A 21459-nucleotide genomic window follows, 5' to 3' on the forward strand; every position below is an offset into this window, starting at 1 on the left:
GTATTTTTAGTAGAGACAGGGTTTCACCATGTTGGCCAGGATGGTCTTGATCTCTTGACCTCATGATCCGTCCGCCTCGGCCTCCCAAAGTGCTGGGATTATAGGTGTGAGCCACCAGGCCCGGTAAACCCTATTCTCTAGTTATTATCCCCTCATGGAGAACCTCTACTAGGGCAGTGCAGAAGGGAAATGTGGGGTTGGAGCCCCCATACAAAGCCCTGACTCTGCCTAGTGGAGCTGTGAGAAGAGGGCCACTGTCCTCCACACCCCAGAATGGTAAATCCACCAACAGCTTGCACATATGCCTGGAAAAGCTGTGGGTACTCAACATCAGCCCTTGAGAGCAGCCGTAGAAGCTGAGCCCTGCAAAGCCACTGGGGCAGAGCTGCCCAAAGGCCTTGAGAGCTCACCCCTTGCATCACTGTGGCCTGGATGTGAGAGATGGAGTCAAAGGAGATTGTTTTGGATCTTTAAAATGTAATGGCTGCCCTGCTGGCTTTGGACTTGCAAGGGGCCTGTAGCCCCCTTTTTTGGCTGATTTCTCCCTTTTGGAATGGGACTATCTATCAAATGCCTGTATTCCTACTGTATCTTTGAAGTAACTAACTTATTTTTATTTTTACAAGCTCAAAGGCAGAAGGGACTTCTCTTGTCTCAGATAAGACTTTGCACTGTAGACTTTTGAGTTAATGCTGAAATAAATTAAGACTGGAGGGACTGTTGAGCAGGGATGATTGTATTTTGCAATGTGAGAAGGACATGAGGCTTAGGAGGGGCCAGGAGCCAAATGATATAGTTTGAATTTATGTCCCCACCCAAATCTCATGCTGATTCATTGTTTTGTTTTGCTTTGAGACAACGTTTCACTCTTGTTACCCAGGCTGGAGTGCAGATCTCAGCTCACTGCAATCTCTACCTCCCAAATTCAAGGAATTCTCCTGCCTCAGCCTCCTGAGTAGCTGGGATTACAGCTGCCTGCCACCATGCCTGGCTACTTTTTGTATTTTTAGCTGAGACTGGTTTCACCATTTTGACCAGGCTGCTCTCCAACTCCTGACCTCTGTTGATCTGCTCGCCTCAGCATCCCAAAGTGCTAGGATTATAGGCATGAGCCACTGTGCCTGGCCTCTCATGCTGAATTGTAATCTCCAGTGTTGGAGGAGGGGCCTGGTGGGAGGTGATTGGATCATGAGGGCATATCTCCCCCTTGCTGTTCTTGTGATAGTGAGTTCTCATAAGATCTTGTTGTTTAACAGTGTATGGCACCTCCCCCTCCCTCTCTTCCTCCTGCCATGTAAGACGTGCCTGCTTCCCCTTTGCCATTCACCATGATCGTAAGTTTCCCAAGGCCTCCCCAGCCTGCTTCCTGTACAGCCCACAGAACCATGAGGTAATTAAACCTCTTTTCTTTATAAATTACTCAGTTTCACGTAGTTCTTTATACCAGTGTGAGAATGGACTAATACACATCCCCTTTATTATCCCTCCTTTTTCAGACCTAAGCAATCACTAATCTACTTTCTGTCTCTATAGCTTTTCCTATTCTGGACTTTCATATGAATTGAACCATATAACATGTGGGGTTTTTTTTGTTTGGCCTCTTTCATGTACTGTAATGTTTTCAGGGTTCATCTGTGTTGTAGCATGCATCAGTGCTTCATTCTTTTTAATGGTTGAATAATATTCCATTGTATGGATATGCCTATTTTGATCATCCATTTATAGACATCCATTCATCCATTGATAGACATTGTTTCCATATTTTGTCTATTATGAATAATAATAAACATTTGTGTACAGGTTTTTGTGTGGATATATGTTTGCACTTCTCTTGGATATATACCTAGGATTGGAATTGGCAGATTATATCATAAATTTACATCTAATGTTTGAAGAATTGCCAGACTATTTTTCAAAGTGGCTGCACCATTTGACAGTCCCACTAGCAGTGTATGAGAGCTCTGATTTCTCCACATCCTCACCAACACTTCTTGTTATCTGATTGATTCTACCCATCCTAGTGGGTGAGAAGTGGTATCTCATGCTTTTATCAGGAAGAGCCTTATACATTTCAGGGAGGGTCTTATGTATATGACTCTTCCTGATCAAAGAGTAGGCAAGGGTCTCAAAGAGTCGTAAAGACTGCCGAATTTGTAAGGCACAGATATAAAGTAGTCAAGATTTTTTTTTTTTTTTTTTAGATGGAGTTTGCTCTGTCACCCAGGCTGAAGTGCAATGGTGCAATCTTGGCTCACTGCAACCTCCACCTCCAAGTTGAAGCAATTCTCCCGCCTCAGCCTTCCAAGTAGCTGGGATTACAGGTTCCCGCCATCATGCCCAGCTAATTTTTGTATTTTTGTAAATACAGGGTTTCACCATGTTGCTCAGACTGGTGTTGAATTCCTGACCTCAGGTGATCCACCTGGCTCAGCCTCCCAAAGTGATGGGATTACAGGCGTGAGCCACTGTGCCTGGCCAGGAAGAATTTTAAATACCTCATAAGGGATCTCACACATGCAGAAAGAATCTCTAATACATGAGAAAAAGTCTCAAAAAGTCAGGAAGGACTGAAAACATGTCGGCAATAATGACACGTCAGAAATTGTTCACTGGAAGTGTAGAGAAATAAAATTGATTTTTGTTTATTGAACTTGTATTCTGCACCCTTGCTGAATTTGTTTATTAGTTCTAATAGTTTTTTTAAAAAGTGGATTCCTTAGGATTTTTTACATGTAAGATCATGTCATCTGTAAATAGAGATAGCTATACTGTTTACTTTCTGATCTGGATGCTTTTTATTTCTTTTCCTGGCCGAATTGCCCTAGGCAGAACCTTCAGTACAAGGTGGACTAGAAGCAAAGAGAGCAAATATACGTGTCCTGTTTCTGACTTTAGGGGGAAGGCAGCCAGTTTTTCGACATTATGTGTGAAGTTAGCTGTGGATTTTTCATAGACATTCTTTATCAGGTTGTGGAAATTTCCTTCTATTTCTAATTTCTTGATTGTTGTTTATCATGAAAATGTTGGATTTTGTCACATGCTTTTTCTGTATTGATTTAGATGATCCTGTGGTTTTTGTTTCTATTCTATTGATATGGTATATTACAATAACTTATTTTTAGATGTTAGACCAACTTTGTATTCCTGGGATAGATAAATCCCACTTGATCATCGTGCCTAACCCTTTTTATACATTGCTAGATTTGATTTCCTAGTGTTTTGTATTTTTATGAGATGGTCAGTCAGATGTGGCCACAAAAGGAGACACAGGAGAAGCTCAGGAGAAAACAAGGTTTATTATACTCCCAGGTCTTAGAGACAGGAAGCATGGCAGACCACACAGGATCACATGGGAAAGGCACCAGAGTGGTCAGAAGGCAGAAGACAGGAGTAAGGAGAAGGTTTAGGCCATTGCCTTTACTGGGGTTTCCGTAGGAGAGGCAAGGCAGGGCAAGGTGAATGGTTTGGTTAGTTTGAAGAATTTTGGAGGGCTTTGAGCTGTAGTAGTGGTTCCTAGTTGCCTGGCACCTGACACTGGGATGATTAAGGCCGAGGAATATTGCCTCCTGGGGTGCACGGGCCAGATAGAGAAGGGATGGCTCTGGATTGGTTAGTTTGCATATCAAAGAGATGCTCCTGGCTGGGCCCTTTGTTATCTTTAAGAATTGGCTAGACCAGGGAAGGACAATTTTTCCTCAGCTAGAAAAGTTTTTTAAGATTTCAAAACATCATGCTTTAAAATTTTTTTTTAATTTTAAAAATTAAAGCATAATAGAAAATAAAAAATATATACAATATAGTTGATAATTTGCTGATTTTGTGGGGGGGGGGTCTATATGCATAAAGGATATTGGCCTGTAGTTATTTTTTCTTGAGATGTTTGTCTGGTTTTGGTATCAGGGTAATACTGGCCTCATAGAGAGAACTGAGTATTCCTTCCTCTTCTATTTTTTGGAACAGTTGGTGAATAACTGGTATTAATTCTTTAAATGTTTAGTAGAATTCATCAGTGAAGCCATCTAAGTCTCAGTTTTTCTTTGTGAATAGTTGTTTGGTTACTAATTAATCTCTTGACTTGTTATAGGTCTATTTATATTCTTTATTTCTTTTTGAGTCATTTTGGCAGTTTGTATCCTACGTATTTGTCTATTTCATGTAAGTTACCCAATTTGTTGGCATACAGTTATTCATAGTATTTCTTTCTTTTTTTTTTTTTTTTTTTTGTATGAGACAGGGTCTCGCTCTGTCACCCAGCCTGGAGTGCAGTGGCGCAGCATGGTTCACTGTAGCCTTGATCTCCTGGTCCCAATCGATCCTCCCACCTCAGCCTCCAGGGTAGCTGGGACTACAGGAGCACACCACTAAGCCTGGCTAATGTTTTTGTACTTTTGGTAGAGATGGGGTAGTGCCATGTTGCCCAGGCTGGTCTCAAACTCCTAGGCTCAAGCAATCTGCCTACCTGGGCGTCCTCAAATGTTGGGATAACAGGTGTAAACCACTGCGCTCGGCCCATAGTGTTTCTTCATAATCCGCTTTATTTCTGTAAGGTTAGTGGTAATGGCCCTTCTTTCACTTATTATTTTAGTATTATAATTTGAGTCTCCTTTCTTTATTTCTTGGTAAATTTAACTAAAAGTTTGCCAATTTTTTTTTGAATTGGGGTCTTGCTTTGTCACCCAGGCTAGAGTGCAGAGGCATGACCATGGCTCCCTACAACCTTGAACTCTTGGGCTCAAGCTATCCTCTGATCCTCCCGCCTCAGCCTCCCGAGTAAGCTGGGACTACAGGCATGTGCCACCATCCCAGCTACTTTTTTTTTTTTTTTTGTAGAGATGAGTTTTTACCATGTTGCCCTGGCTGGTCTTGAACTCCTGGCTCAAGTAATCCACCTGCCTCAGCCTCCCAAAGTGCTGAGATTATAGGCATAAGCCACCACACCTGGCCTCAGTTCTTTTAAACTGAGGTTTGTTTTATGGCCTAACACATGGTCTTATGTAAAGACTGTTTTATATGCATTTGAGAAGAATGTATATTCTGCTGTTGTTGGGTGGGATGTTCTAGAGATGTCCATTTAGAGTAGTTGGTTTATAGTGCTGGACAAGTTTTCTCTTTCCTTGTTGATCTTCTGCCAGTTATACCTTCTGTCTAATTGTCCTATTCATTATTAAAAGGGGGCTATTCATTGTGGAAGACTGTGGAAATTCTTCAATGACCTAAAGACAGAAACGCCATTCGACCCAGCAATCCCATTACTGGCATATACCAAAAGGAGTATAAATCATTCCATTTATAAAGACACATGTAAGTGTATTGCATTGCATCACTCTTCACTATAGCAAAGTCATGGACTCACCCTAAATGCCCATCAGTGATAGACTGGCTAAAGAAAATGTGGTACATATATACCATGGAATACTATGCAGCCATAAAAAAGAATGGGATCATGTCCTTTGCAGGGACATGGATGGAGCTGGAGGCCATTACCCTTAGTAAACTAACAAAGGAACAGAAAACCAAATACTGCTTGCTGTCACTTAAAAGTGGGAGCTAAATGATGAGAACACATGGACATATAGAGGGGAACAACATACACTGGGGCCTATTGGAGGATGGAGAGTGGGAGAAGGGAGAGAATTAAGTAAAACAACTAGTGGGTACGAGGCTTGATATCTGGGTGATGAAATAATCTGTACAACAAACCCCATGACATAAGTTTACCCATGTAACAAACCTGCACTTGTACCCATGAACTTAAAAGTAAAAACAAAAAAATACATGAAGATCATTTTCTACTCAATACCAACCCAATTTGTGGCAAGGTAAAGATTTTATAAAAACAACCTGAAAAAGAGGAGGGGGAGGCTATTGAAATCTTTTATTGTTTTTTTAGATTAAATATTTATATGTATAAATTTATGGATACAAGTATAATTTTGTTACATCGATATATTGTACAGCGGTGAATTCAGGGCTTTTAGTGTGTGTCACTGAAGTAATGTACATTGTACCCCTTAAGTAATTTCTCATCACCTACTCCTCCTTCCCCCCCCTTCCAAGTCTCTAATGTCTATTATTCCATACTGTGTTTCCATGTATACACATTATTTGGCTCCCACTTATAAGTGAGAATGTGTGGTATTTGACTTTCTGTTTCTGAGTTGTTTCTCTTTTTTTTTTTTTTTTGAGGTAGAGTCTCGCTCTGTAGCCCAGGCTGGAGTGCAGTGGCGCGATCTTGACTCACTGCAACCTCCACCTCCCGGGTCCCAGTTCAAGCAATTCTCCTACCTCAGCCTCCCAAGTAGCTGGGATTACAGGCACGAACCACCATGCCCAGCTAATTTTTGTAGTTTTTAGTAGAGACAGGGTTTTGCCATGTTGGCCAGTCTGATCTTGAACTGCTGACCTCATGGTCTGCCCACCTTGGCCTCCCAAAGTGCTGGGATTATAGGTGTGAGCCACTGTGCCTGGCCCTGAGTTGTTTCTCTTAAGATAATGGCCTCTACTTACATCCATGTTGCTGCAAAAGACACAATTTCATTTTTTTGTGGCCAAATAGTATTCTGCTGTGTGTATATATATATCTTCTTTTTGGGGAGTGAAGTGAGTTACTAAATGTAGTAATGGAAAGATGATGATTTCAGCCCACATTCAGTCTATATTGCTAAATAATACAATTGTTAGTACCGTCTGTTCAGTACAATGGAGGACAACTTTTTCAGGGCAACTGGAATTTCTTGACAATATTAAATCCGTTTTGTCAGCTGAATTCCTCTGGTTTTATGTATATCACTATTTTTTTTTAAATTTTTGAGATGTAGTCTCACTCTGTTGCCCAGGCTGGAGTGCGGTGGTGCGATCTTGGCTCACTGCAACCTCTGCCGCCTGAGTTCAAGTGATTCTCCTGCCTCAGCCTCCTGAGTAGTTGGGATTACAGGCACCTGCCACCATGCCTGGCTAATTTTTGTAGTTTGTTTTTTTTTTAGTAGAGACAGGGCCTCACCATGTTGGCCAGGCTGGTCTTGAACTCCTGACCTCGTGATCCACCCACCTCAGCCTCTCAAAGTACTGGGATTACAAGCATGAGCCACCACACCTGGCCGTATGTCACATTTTTTAATCCAGTCATCCATTGACAGACACTTAGGTTGATTCCCTATCTTTGCTATTGTGAATATTGCTAGGATAAACATATAAGTCTATATATATGTGTTTATTTATTTATTTGGAGACATAGTCTCATTGTGTTCTCCAGGCTGGAGTGCAGTGACACTATCTCAGCTCACTGCAACGTCCACCTTCTGGATTCAAGTAATTCTCCTGCCTCAGCCTCCCGAGTAGCTGGGATTACAGGAACCATCACCATGCCTTGATAATTTTTATATTTTTAGTAAAGATGGGGTTTCACCATGTTGGCCAGGCTGGTCTTGAACTCCTGACCTCAGGTAATTCACCCGCCTTGGCCTCCTAAAGTGCTGGGATTACAGGCATGAGCGACTGGACCCCGCCCATTCTGCATTCTGACTTATTTGAGAACCTTCCTGATGTATTTAGAACTTATTTTAGATCCTTTCTGACCTGTTTGAGAACCTTCATGATGTGTATGAGATGGTTCCTAAAGTATTTGAGACCCTTCATTGTTCTTCTAAAAACTTTCTGAGAAGTTGAGACCTTTCCTGTCATGTTTGAGGCTCTCTGATGTATTCAAAAACCTTCCTTTTGTATTTTAATTTCTTCCTGATATGTTTGACATCCTTCATGATTTGTTTGAGACTCTAACTGGCATATTAGATCTCTTTTCTGACATGTTCAAGACCTATCTGAAGGTATTTGTGGTGTCTCTCACTCTCCTTTTGAGACACTTACTGACATATTTAAAGCTCTTGCTGACTACTTTGAGCCCTTCTAGACTTGTCTGAGAGGACTGCTGATGAAATAGAGATTCTTCCTATCTCCCTTCTAGATAAGACCCTGAGCAGACTCAGACACTTCCTAACATGTTTAGGCTCCTTCTGATGTGTTTGAGACCCTCCTTATATTTGAGAAGTTTATAACATATTTAAGACTTTCCTAAGCCTATCTGAGGCTTCTCACTCTTTTTTTTTTTTTTTTTGAGACGGAGTTTCACTCATGTTACCCAGGCTGGAGTGCAATGGCGCGATCTCGGCTCACCGCAACCTCCACCTCCTGGGTTCAGGCACTTCTCCTGCCTCAGCCTCCTGAGTAGCTGGGATTACAGGCATGCACCACCATGCCCAACTAATTTTTTGTATTTTTAGTAGAGACGGGGTTTCACCATGTTGACCAGGATGGTCTCGATCTCTTGACCTCGTGATCCACCCGCCTCGGCCTCCCAAAGTGCTGGGATTACAGGCTTGAGCCACCGTGCCCGGCCGGCTTCTCACTCTTTGTGACATGTTAGAGACATTTTTTGATGCTTGAGTTGCCTGCCAACTCATTTATGTCTCTTGCTGAAATGTTAAAACCTTTCTGGATGTATATGAGATCATGTATCAGTTTGTTCTCAATGCTGCCAACAAAGACATACCCGAGACTAGGTAATTTTTAAAGGAAAGAGGTTTAATGGACTCACAGTTCCACATGGCTGGGGGTGGGGGCTCACAATCATGGTGGAAGGCAAAGGAGGAGCAAAGTTAACTCCCCTTTGAAAACCATCAGATCTTGTGAGACTTATTCACTATCAAGAGAACAGCACGGAAAAGACCCACCCTCATGATTCAGTTACCTCCCACTGGGTCCCTCCGACAGCACATGGGCATTATGGGAGCTACAATTCTAGATTTGGGTGTGGACACAGCCAAACCGTATCAGACCATTACTGACCCTTATTGGAAAATGTAATGCTCTTCCTGACTACTGTGAGATCCTTCCATTCTGGTTTGAGAGAATTTGTAATAGATTCCAGACTCTTCCTCTCTCTTAGGAATACTTCCTGTCATGTTCAAGACACTTCCTGTCATGTTTGAGACTCTTTCGAGTGTATTTGAGACTTCCCGATGATTTTGGGGCCCTCCTCTGGTGTTTTTGAAGCCTTTTCTGACATGCATAACTCTTCTTGACATATTTTAGACCCTTCCTGACACATATGTGACTGTTCCTGAAGTATTTGAGATATTTTCTCTCTGTTTTGAGATACATCCTGGCTTGTTGGAGATACTTCTTGATACGTTTGAGGCCATTCCTAATTTGTTTGAGACTTGTCCTATGTTTGAGACTGTTCTCACATGTTTGCTACTCTTTCTGATGTCTTTGAGAATTTTCTTGATGTCTTTGAGACATTTCCTGACTGTTCAAGACCATTATGACATATTTGAAATTCTGCTTATCTTTATGTAATCATTCTTGATGGTTCGAGAACCTTCCTTTTCCCCTTCCTTCCTTCCTTCCTTCCTTCCTTCCTTCCTTCCTTCCTTCCTTCCTTCCTTCCTTCTTTTCCTTCTTTCCTTCTTTCTTTCTTTCTTTTTTTCTGTCTCACTCTGTAGCCCAGGCTAGAGGGCAGTGGCACTGTCTGGGCTCACTGCAACCTCTGCCTCCCAGGTTCAAGTCATTTTCCTGCCTCAGCCTCCCAAGCAGCTGGGATCACAGGTGCCTGCCACCACGCCCAGCTAATTTTTGTATTTTTAATAGAGATGGGGTTTCACCATGTCGGCCAGGCTGGTGTTGAACTCCTGACCTCAGGTGATCCACCAGCCTTGGCCTCCCGAAGTCCCAAGTAGCTGGGACTACACGTGCACACTACCACACCCGGCTAATTTTTCATATTTTTGGTGGAGATGGGTTTCACTACGTTGGCCAGGGTGGTCTCAAACTCCTGACCTTAAGTGATTCGCCCACCTTGGCCTCCTAAAGTGCTGGGATTACAGGCGGGAGCCGCCGCGCCCGGCCAAGCATCCATAAATACTTTGTGACTTTCTGCTCTATTAGGAATCGTCTCTGACTTGCTTAAGACCTTTCCCAACTTACCTGAAACCTTTCCTGACAAGTTTGACAGCATTCCTGAGGTGTTTAGGTCTTTTTCTCTCTTTTGGCGCCCTTTATTTGCATACTTAATACTCTTCCTGACTATTTTGAGGCCTTCTCGTTTGAGAAGATTCCTGATGCACGTGACCCTTCCTCTCTGTTTGCAACACTTCCTGATAGTTTGCCACTCTTCCTGATGTATGTGAGGTTCTTTCTGATTTTTTTTGAGGCCCCTCCTGACAGTTGGAGATCATTTCTGACATGCTGACGTGCTAGGTTGTATCAGGGGCACTCCATTTCTATTTAAGACTTTTACTGACCCTTTTGTAACTCTTCCTACTTTGAGAAACCTCCCTACCTATTTGTAATGCTTCCTCATGTATATGAAATTCTTCCTCTTTGTTCTGGATATTTCCTGACAAGCTTGAGTCCTTTTCTGTCATATTTGAGACTGCTTTCAATGTGTTTGAGACTGTTTAATGTGTTAGAGAACCTTTGCGACATTTTTGTTTGTTTGTTTGTGCTGAGACTGAGCCTTCCTTTATTGCCTAGGTTGGAGTGCAGTGGCCGCCATTTTGGCTCACTGCAATCTCCGCTTCCTGGATTCAAGCGATCTCATTCCCCAGCCTCTCGAGTAGCTGTGATTACAGGTGTTCGTCACCACACCCGGTGACGAACACCTGTAATAATTTTTGTATTTTAGTAGAGATAGGGTTTCACCATGTTGGCCAGGCTGGTCTTGAACTCCTGACTTCAAATGATCTGCCTGCCTCGGCTTCCCAAAGTTCTGGGGTTACAGGCATGAGCCACCACACTCAGCTGCAACATTTTAAAATTTCAAGACAGGGTCTTGCACTGTTGCCCAGGCTGGAGTGCAGTGGCACAATCACAGCTCACTATAGCCTCAACCTCCCAGGCTCAGGTGATTCTCCTGCCTCAGCCTCCCAAGTAGCTGGGACTACAAGCATGTACCACCATGCCTGGCTAATTTTTGTATTTTTTGTAGAGACAGGATCTTGACATGTTGTCCAGGCTTGTCTCAAACTCCTGACCTCAAGCGATCTGCTCGTCTCAACCACCCAAAGTGCTGGGATTATAGGCATGAGCCACCTGACCTGGCCGTGACATATTTAACACGCTTCCTGACAGGTTTAAGAGCCTTCGTGACTTTTCCTAATATATTAGAGATCTTTTCTGACTTCCTTGAGACACTTTCCTACATGTTTGGATCCCTTGCTGACAAATTTATTTATTTTATTTTTATTTTTGTTTGGGACAGGGTCTTGCTCTGTTGACCAGGCTGGAGTCCAGTGGTGCAATCTTGGCTCACTGCAACCTCTGCCTCCGAGGTTCAAGTGATTCTCATACTTCAGTCTCCTGAGTAGGTAGGACTACAGGTGTGTGCCACCATGCCCGACTAATTTTTTTTTTTTTTTTGAGATGGAGTCTCACTCTGTTGCCCAGGCTGGAGTGCAATGGTGCGGTCTCAGCTCACTGTAAACTCCACCTCCCAGGTTCAAACTATTCTCATGCCTCAGCCTTCCGAGTAGCTGGGATTACAGGTGCCCACCATCATGCCCGGCTAATTTTTGTATTTTTAGTAGAGATGAGGTTTCGCCATGTTGGCCAGGTTGGTCTCAAACTCCTGACCTCAGGTGGTCCACCCACCTCGGCCTCTGAAAGTGCTGTGATTACAGGCATGAGCCACCATGCCTGGCCCTAATTTTTGTATTTTTAGTAGAGACGGCATTTCGCCATGTTGGCCAGGCTGGTCTCGAACTCTTGACTTTAAGTAATCCACCCGCCTCAGCCTCCCAAAGTGCTGGGATTACAGGCATGAGTCATCACACCTGGCCCCTTGCTGACAAATTTAAAAGCTCTTCCTGACTACTTTGAGAAAACTTCCAGTCTGGCTTGAGAGAATTCATAATGCATTACAGACCCTTCTCTCTTTGTGACACTCTCTGTAATGTTTGAAACACATTCTGACATAATGAGACTCTTCCTGATGATGTTGAGGCCCTCCCTGAAGAATGTTCCAAACCCTTTCTGACTGGCATGAGACTTTTCTTGATTGCTTGTGATCCTCCCTGACATGATTGAAACCTGTACTTAATTGTTTGAGATTCTTCCTGGCAAGCTTAAGACTTCTTGATGTATTTGTGACCTTCCCCGAGTATTTGAGACTGTTACTCTTCATTCCAGACCCTTGCTGACCTATTTGAAACTCTTCCTGACTACTTTGGAACTGTTCCTGATTTGTTTGAGATCATTTGTGAGGACTTCAGACATTTTCTCTCTATTTATGACCCTTTCTGACATGTTTAAGACACTTCTTGACAGTTTTGAGACTCCTCCTAATATATTTGAGACTCTTCTTAATTTTACCTATCTAGTTAGAATTATTAGAGACACATTTTATTTATTAATTTATTATTTTTTTGAGACGGAGTCTTGCTCTGTTGCCCAGGCTGGAGTGCAGTGGCACAATCTTGGCTCACTGCAGCCTCCGTCATCTCCCAGGTTCAAGAGATTCTTCTGCCTCAGCCTCTGGAGTAGCTGGGATTACAGCAGGTGCCCACCACCACACCCAGCTAATTTCCGCATTTTTAATAGAGACAGGGTTTCACCTTGTAGGCCAGGCTGGTCTTGAACTCCTGACCTCAGGTGATCCACCCACCTCGGCCTCCCAAAATGCTGGGATTACAGGCATGAGCCACCACGCCCCAGCTAGAGACGTATTTTAAACTCCGCCTGACAAATGTGAGACCTTTCTTTCCTAGTTTCACACTCTTACCTTATTGGAGTCCTCTACTGCCATGTTAAATGCCTATCTGAACTATTTGGACTCTTCTTGTGTGAGGAAGATGACTCCTGATATATTTGAGACTTCCTGACGTTGCTACCTTTCCTAACTATTTGAAACCCTTTCTGTTATTTTTTGAGACTGTTCTTTTCTTTCTTTCTTTCTTTTCTTTTTTTTTTTTTTCCCAGCATGACTGCTGATTTATTGCATGTCCCCAAGAGGGCTTTATTTTTTTCTTTTCAACATCCTGTTCTATAGCTTCCTTGGCTCTTTTTGCCCGTATGCTGACTAGCCGGCTGTTGGCACTGGCCATGTGGAGACTAGCGAAAGCTTTGAAACTCTTCTCCTCCTCAGTGATGACTCGAGCTTTCTCCTTCTTACAGACATTCCGGATGGGCATGACGGGTCCTGTCAGCTGGGTGGCCAGTTTCAGCTCTTTAGCAGAACTGTCTGCCTTCTTTGGGGCTGAGGGCTTCCTAGGGAAGAGGATGAGTTTGGAGCCGTCCTCCTTCGGCTGCTGCATGTTGGCCTTCAGGGACTCGGTGGACTCGGTGGATCCCTGGATCCACAGAAATGCCAATGGTCCGGGCCACCTTCTTGTGAATACCTGCCACCCTGAGCTCCTTCAGGCTGAAGCCGCAGCCAGTGCACACCTTCGTGTGGTACCGAACTGTGGGGCAGAGCACATGGGCTGGATGGGCCCCCGAGATGCAGGCTGCGGGGCAATGTGGTGCACCTTGGCTTGCCGAGCCTTAACGTCTGAGGATCTTCTGGGCCAGCTAGTTAAACCACGTGGCCACGTGCCCCTGCCAGTCCTTGTGGAAGTGGGGTTTCAAGATCATGCCATTCCAGCTGGGCACTATGGCTGCCTATGGCCCTGCGGCTCCTGCGCAGGAAAATAGCTGAGCGGAAAGCGAGACTCTTCTTAACAGAATTATGAGCTGAGCTTTACTGATTGATTGATACTGTTGCTTTAATTTTGATATCCTTTTGTGGGATATTTACAATGTTCATCTCAGGTACTGACATTTTGAAATCTTCCTGACTACCTTGAGACTATTACCAAGTCATTTGATACTATTTATAATGTATTTGGAGACACCGCCTTTGTCTTTGAGAGTGTTTATGACATGCGTGAGACACTTCCTGATGTATTTGAATCCTTCCTGTATGATCAAGATCCTTCTTTTTTTTTTATCTATGACCTTTCCTGAGGTGATGAAAACTCTTCCTTACTGCATGACCCAACAATTCTACTCCTAGATGGAATTTCCCAAGAGAAATGAAAATTTATGTTCACACAAAAACTTGTTTTCAAATGTTCATTGCGGCAGTATTAATAATAGCCAAAAGGTGGAAACCACCCAAACATCCATCAACTAGTAAATGGATAAATAAAATGTGGTATATCCATACAATGGATTATTATTCAGCCATAAAAAGGAATGAAGTACCAATATATGTTACTACCTACATGGACCTTGGAAACATTATACTAAGAGAAGGGAGCCAGACAAAAAAGGCCACATAGTGTATGATTCCATTTATGTGGAATGTCCAGAATAGGCAAATCCGTAGAGACAAAAAGTATTAATAGATTTGTTGTTACCACTGACTGGGAGTAGGGAGGGGTGGGGAATGACTGCTAAGGGGCATGGGGGTTTCTTTCTAGGGCGATGAAAATATTCTGGAGTTAGATAGTGGTGAAGGTTGCACAAACTTGTGTATATTCAAGAAACCACTGAATTATACACTTACAAGTGGTAATTTTTACTCTATGCAAGTTATATATTAACAATTATGGCTGGGCATGGTGGCTCACACCTGTAATCCCAGCATTTTGGGAGGCTGAGGCGAGACCAGCCTGACCAACATGGAGAAACCTACTAAAAATTCAAAATTAGCTGGGCATGGTGGCACATGCCTATAATCCCAGCTACTCAGGAGGCTGAGGCAGGAGAATCGCTTGAACCTGGGTGGTGCAAGTTGCAGTGAGCCAAGATCGCGCCATTACACTCCAGCCTGGGCAACAAGAGGGAAACTCTGTCTCAAAAAAAAAAAAAAAAATTCTATTGGCGTGGATGTGGTGAAAAGGGAACACTTCTACACTGCTGGTGGGAATGTAAACTAGAACAACCCCTGTGAAAAACAGTATGGAGATTACTTAAAGAAATAAAAGTGGAACTACCATTTGATCCTGCAATTCCACTACTGGGTATCTACCCAGAGGAAAAGAAGTCATTATATGAAAGATACTTATACACGCATGTTTATAGCAATTCACAATTGCAAAAAATATGGAACCAGCCCAAATGCCCATCAATCAATGAGTGGATGAAAAAACTGTGATATATATATATATATATGATGGAATACTACTCAGTTATAAAACAGAATAATGGCACTCACAGCAACCTGGATGGGATTAGAGACTATTATTCTAAGTGAAGTAACTCAGGAATGGAAAACCAAGCATTGTATATTCTCACTCATAAGTGGGAGCTAAGCTATGAGGATACAAAGGCATAAGAATGACACAATAAACTTTGGGGACTCAAGAGGAAGGGTGGGAAGGGTATGAGAAATAAAAGACTGCAAATTGGGTTCAGTGTATACTGCTTGGGTGATGGGTGCACCAAAATCTGACAAATCACCACTAAAGAACTTACTCGGCCGGGCGCGGTGGCTCACGCCTGTAATCCCAGCACTTTGGGAGGCCGAGGTGGGTGGATCACGAGATCAAGAGATCAAGACCATACTGGTCAACATGGTGAAACCCCGTCTCTACTAAAACTACAAAAATTTAGCTGGGCATGGTGGCGCGTGCCTGTAATCCCAGCTACTCAGGAGGCTGAGGCAGGAGAATTGCCTGAACCCAGGAGGCGGAGGTTGCGGTGAGCCGAGATCACGCCATTGCACTCCAGCCTGGGTAACAAGAGCGAAACTCCATATAAAAAAAAAAAAAAAAGAACTTACTCATGTAACCAAATACCACCTATGGAATTTTTGGTTCTCCAAAAACCTATGGAAATAAAAAATATATATATATGACAAAAAAACCTTCCCAATAACTTTCAACTTTGAAATACTTCCTGACATATTTAAGACCTGTCCTGACTTCTTAAGACTGTTAGGAACAGGTTTGAGACCTTCCTTGTGTATTAAATAATATTCTCGGCTGGGCGTGGTGGCTCATGCCTGTAATCCCAGCACTTTGGGAAGCCGAGGTGGGCAGATCACCTGAGTTCGAGAGTTCGAGATCAGCCTGACCAACATGGAGAAACCCGTTCTTTACTAAAAATACAAAATTAGCCAGGCGTGGTGGCGCATGCCTGTACTCCCAGCTACTTGGGAGGCTGAGGCAGGAGAATCGCTTGAACCCAGGAGGCAGAGGTTATGGTGAGCTGGGATCATGCCATTGCACTCCAGCCTGGGCAACAAGAGAAAAACTCTATTTCAAAATAATAATAATAATATAATAATAATAATCTCTACTACTCTAGATACGCCTAGACCATTTTGAGAACATCTTGTCATCTTGGCAACTCTCCAGACTCATCAGAGAAATGTTATGATGTGTTTGTGATCTTTTCTGACTATTCGAGACTCTCCCTTTTGTTTGAGATTCTTAGCAATTTGAGACCCTCCCTGACGTGGTTGAGATACTTAATGACTTGTTTGAGACTCTTCCTGATGGATTAAGCCTCTTCCTGACACATTGAAATTCTCCCTGTCCAGTTGAGACCGTTTCGGATGTATTTGAGACTCTTCCTGAATTGTTTGAGATGCTTCCTAGCATGTGAGACACTTGATGCTGTTGAGACCATTCCTAGCAGACCTGAGAACTTTCCTGAGTGTTGGAGGCATTTCCATCCAGTTGGAGACCCTTTGTGATATATTTGAGACTCCTCTTGACTTGTTTAAGACACTTCCTGGTTTGCAGAAACCCTTCCTAACGTGTCTGAGATCTTTTCTGACTATTTGGGGGCCCTTCTGGACACATTTTTGAGCGTTATGGCTTGCTTGACATGCTTTCCCATGTGTTTGAGGACTTTCCAGACATATTGAAGACTCTTCCCCTGTTTGAAAGCCTTATTGGCTAGACGCGGTGGCTCATGCCTGTAATCCCAGCACTTTTGGAGGCCATGGCGGGTGGGTCACCTGAGGTCAGGTGTTTGAGACCAGCCTGACCAACATGGAGAAACCCCGTCTCCACTAAATATACAAATATTAGCCGGACGTGGTGGCACATGCGTATAATCCCAGCTACTCGGGAGGCTGGGGCAGGAGAATCACTTGAATCCAGGAAGCAGAGGTTGCAGTGAGCTGAGATCATGCCACTGCACTCCAGCCTGGGCAACAGAGTGAGACTCTGTCTCAAAAAATAAATATGTAAATAATAAAAAATAAAGTTCTTCTTGACTGCTTTGGGGACTTTCTCAACTTTTTTGGGAAACTACCCAATGTATTTGAGACCCTTTTTATGTAGGTGAAGTAGTTTCTGAGATGTTTGAGGCCCTTCCTGAGTTATTTGAAACACATTTGAAACTCTTACTATTTGAGCCTTTTTTTTAAATGTTTGAGACCCTTTCTGACATATTTGAGACTGTTTAACATACTGAGACCCTTCTTGACATATTTGAAATCTTTCCTGACTTTTCTGAGACCCTTACTGACATGAGACTCTTTCTGTCTATGAGACCCCATCAGACACATTAAAATACCACCTGACAAAAGTAAGGCTCTTTCTGAAATGTTTGAGACATTCCATGACTTGTATTCAATTCTTTTTGCATGAGTCTCTTCCTGTCTGATTGAGACTTTTCCTGACATATTTGGGACCCTTTGTGACTTGCTTGAACTCCTTTTTACTTGTTGGAGACCCTTGCTGACATATTTAAAACCTTTCTGGCATATTGGAGACCCTTTTCATCTGTTTGAGAACCCTACTGACAAATTTAAAATTCTAAGTATCCTGATATCCTTCTTGACTGGTTTGAGGTGCTTCCTGCTGTGTGAGTTTCTTTCTGTCTTTTTGAGGCATTTTTCACATATTTGAGACCCAACATATTTGAAGCCCCTGCTGACTCTGAGGCCATTCCTGACATGTTTAGACCTTTCCTGAGTTGCTGAGACCCTTCTTCAAGCAGTTGGAACTCTTTGTCATGTATTTCTGACTCCTCTGAATGTCTCTGAGGCTGTTCCTGACTTGTTTGTCACATTCTTGAAGTATTCTAGAGTCCTCCTCTGTGTTTAAGACCCTTCCTGGCCTATTTAAAATTCTGCCTGACAAATATTAAATCTGTTCTGACATGTTTGAGACACTTCCTGAGTTGTTTGAGACTGTTCCTGACAGATCGGAGGCCTTTCTTGTCTGTTTGAGACCCTACCTGAGATCATTAAAACTCTTTTTGGGAGTTCTTCTGGAATGGCATCACGAGGAGCTTTGCACACCTGCTTCTCCTCGAAACTGTGATATTTATTTTTAAAACCACCATTTAAAGTATCTGGAAATGGTCCTAAGAGCATAGAGCAAATAAAGAAACATTCGTTCGAGAAAATCTACTAAAACTTGGTGAGAACAGTGACAGCCTAGTGGTGTTTGAACCACAAGCTCCCACTCTCCCGTTTCCTGCTTAGCAGATGGACATTCTACTCCAGGCAGGTGCAGCCAAGGACTCAGGGCTCCCTCTCTCCCAGTCTCCCAATCACAGTCTACTGTATGTTCCCAGGAGGGGCAGAACTTCAGCATTTATTATTCCATCCCCTAGGTACCTGTTGCAGAGGTGTTCCAGGTGAGTGAGGCTGACAGAAAAGGCTCCGATGTTCTACACGGCCCCCATTCCTTGAGTGTTGGCTCTACCTCAGGTGCATTGCATTGAGAACGCTGGAGCCCTGATCATGCTTACCTCAGCTTGTTAGTATGGCAGAGGTTCCATGCAAGAAGACGCACACAAAATAGACAAGAAACTATCCCCACTACGCTCCCCCACGCCCCTGCGCAGTGCCCAGCTCCTAAAGTGGAGGTGTTACTCAGAAGTCTGCCAATCTCCCTTCTCCAAGCTCTGGAGCCACAGCTCCAAAATGTTGCCCAGAGGTGTTACAGGAAAGGGGTCCCGATGCAGACCCCCAGAGAGGGTTCTTGGATCTCATGCAAGAAAGAATTCAGGGTGAGTCCATATAGTAAAGTGAAAGCAAGTTTATTAAGAAAGTAAAGGAATAAGGCTGGGCGGGTTGGCTCATGCCTGTAATCCCAGCACTTTGGGAGGCTGAGGTGGGTGGATCACAAGGTCAGATCATCAAGACCATCCTGACTAACACAATGAAACCCCGTCTCTATTAAAAAAAAAAAAAAAAGAAAGTAAAGGAATAAAAGAATGGCTACTCCATAGACAGAACAGCGCCGAGAGCTGCTGGTTGCCCATTTTTATGGTTATTTCTTGATGGTATGCTAAACAATGTGTGGATTATTCATGCCTCCACTTTTTAGACAATATAGGATAACTTTCTGATGTTGCCATGGCATTTGTAAACTGTCATGGCACTGGCGGAAGTATAGCAGTGAGGATGACCAGAGGTCACTCTTGTCACCATCTTAGTTTTGGTAGGTTTTAGCAGGCTTTACTGCACCTGTTTTATCAGCACGATCTTTATGACCAGACCTTTTGCCAACCTTCTATCTTATCCTGTGACTTAGAATGCCTTAGCCATCTGGGAACACAGCCCAGTAGGTCTCAGCCTCATTTTACCCAGCTCCTATTCAAGATAGAGTTGCTGTGGTTCACATGCCTCTGACAGAGGGATAGGCATGCCATAAAACACAGGATTCTGAAGCTCTTCCCAAAGCAACTACCTTTATTTGAAACATGTTGTGGGGAAGTTAAAGCCTAAGGAAGCTCTCAAGAACAATGGAGGTTTTGGTGGAATGCAATTAAGAGGAGACTGAGAAGGCCAGGTGCAGTGGCTCATACCTGTAATCCCAGCACTTTGGAGGCCAAGGCAGGAGGATTGCTTGAGCTCAGGAGTTCAAGAGCAGCCTGGGCAACATGGTGAAACCCTGTCTTTACAAAAATGCAAAAATTAGCCGGGTGTGATGATGTGTGCCTGTAATCCCAGCTACTTGGGAGGCTGAGGCAGGAGAATAGCTTGAATCCAGGAAGCAGAGGTTGCAGTTAGCTGAGATCATGCCACTGCACTCCAACCTGGACAGCAAAGCAAGACTCTGTCTCAAAATAAATATGTTGATTAAATAAATGAAATAAATAAACCATAGACCAACTAGTTTACCAGACAGAACCAGGGAAAGTGACAGCTAAAAGTAGCCCTGTTAGAGTCAGAACAAACCTCAAACACTGATCTCAACAACTATCATTGCAAAGGAGTGAATTTAATGGGATCAGCCTGGGGAACAATTTATGCGCTAGACCATTGTTGAAGCAATAGAGCAATCAGCCAGTAATTAGTGGAACTTAACAGCTGAGTGTGATCAGGGACAGAGATAGAGCCCTGCTAAAACCACTTTCATCCCAGGGTGACTGCTCTTGCCCTAGACTTTGCTCTCTGAAGAATGACATTAGGGACTTCATGCTGCAGAGGAAATAGACTTCACTAAACTAATCCAGCCAGTCACTAAGCAAATAAACAAGCAAATGACAATAACAAGCCCTGGGGCAAGGGGACTAGTACCTAGAGTTACTACGATATATAAAATGTCCAGTTTTCAACAAAGAAAATTACAAGACATACAAAGAAACAGAAAAGTGTGATTCATACACCAGGAAAAAAGGAAACAGAAACTGTGAGAACAACCAAAGGTTTAATGGGGAAAAAAACTACTTGGTAGCCATTACAAATATAGTCAAAGAATTAAAGGAAATCATGGTTAAAGAGGGAAAGGAGGTATGATGGCAGTGTCCCATCAAATAAGAAATATCAGCAAAGAATTAGAAGTTATGAAAAAGAACAAAATGGAAATTCCAGAGTTGGAAACTACAACTGAAATGAAAAATTCACTAGAGGAGCTCAAAAGTAGATTTGAACTGAGAGAAGAAATAATCAGTTAACTTGAAGATAGATCAATGGAGATTATGCAGTCTGAAGGACAAAGAGAAAATAGAATGAAGAAAAATAGAGCCTCAGAAATGTGGTCCACCATTGAGCACACTGAGCCAATGTACTAGGAATACAAGAAGGAGAGGAGATAAAGGAGCAGAAAAAAATATTCCAAGAAGTAATGGCTGAAAAATTCCTAAATTTGAGGGAAACCTTATACATATAGGAAACTCAGTGAATTCCAAATAGGATAAATGCAAACTGACCCACAAACAGACATATCCAGCAAAAATGCTGAAAACCAAAGACAAGGAGAAAATCTTGAAAGTGGCAGGTAATGGCTGGGAGCAGTGGTTCATATCTGTAATCCCAGCACTTTGGGAGGCTGAGGCGGGCAGATCATTTGAGGAGTATGAGACTAGCCTGATCAACATGGTGAAACCTGGTCTCTACAAAAAATACAAAAAAAATTGGCTGGGCATGGTGTTGTATGCCTGTAGTTCCAGCTACTCAAGAGGCTGAGGCAGGAGAATCGCTTGAACCTGGGAGGCAGAGGTTGCAATGAGCAAAGATTGCACCACTGCACTCCAACCTGGGTGACAGAGCAAGACTCTGTCTAAAAA

The 21459-nt window shown here is 43.1% G+C and overlaps 1 pseudogene across 1 annotated transcript in view; it reads right to left on the reverse strand.

Annotated features, from left to right (window-relative positions):
- Positions 1 to 21459, reverse strand: part of LOC119469260 — a 34478-nt pseudogene that overhangs the window by 9497 nt on the left and 3522 nt on the right. Inside the window, exon 2 of the transcript XR_005198066.1 lies at positions 12932 to 13653. The product of XR_005198066.1 is annotated as a 60S ribosomal protein L13-like (transcript). The remainder of the gene's footprint in view (positions 1 to 12931; positions 13654 to 21459) is intronic.

Source organism: Cebus imitator, unplaced genomic scaffold, assembly GCF_001604975.1.
Source record: "Cebus imitator isolate Cc_AM_T3 unplaced genomic scaffold, Cebus_imitator-1.0 Scaffold613, whole genome shotgun sequence".
NCBI lineage: Eukaryota > Metazoa > Chordata > Mammalia > Primates > Cebidae > Cebus > Cebus imitator.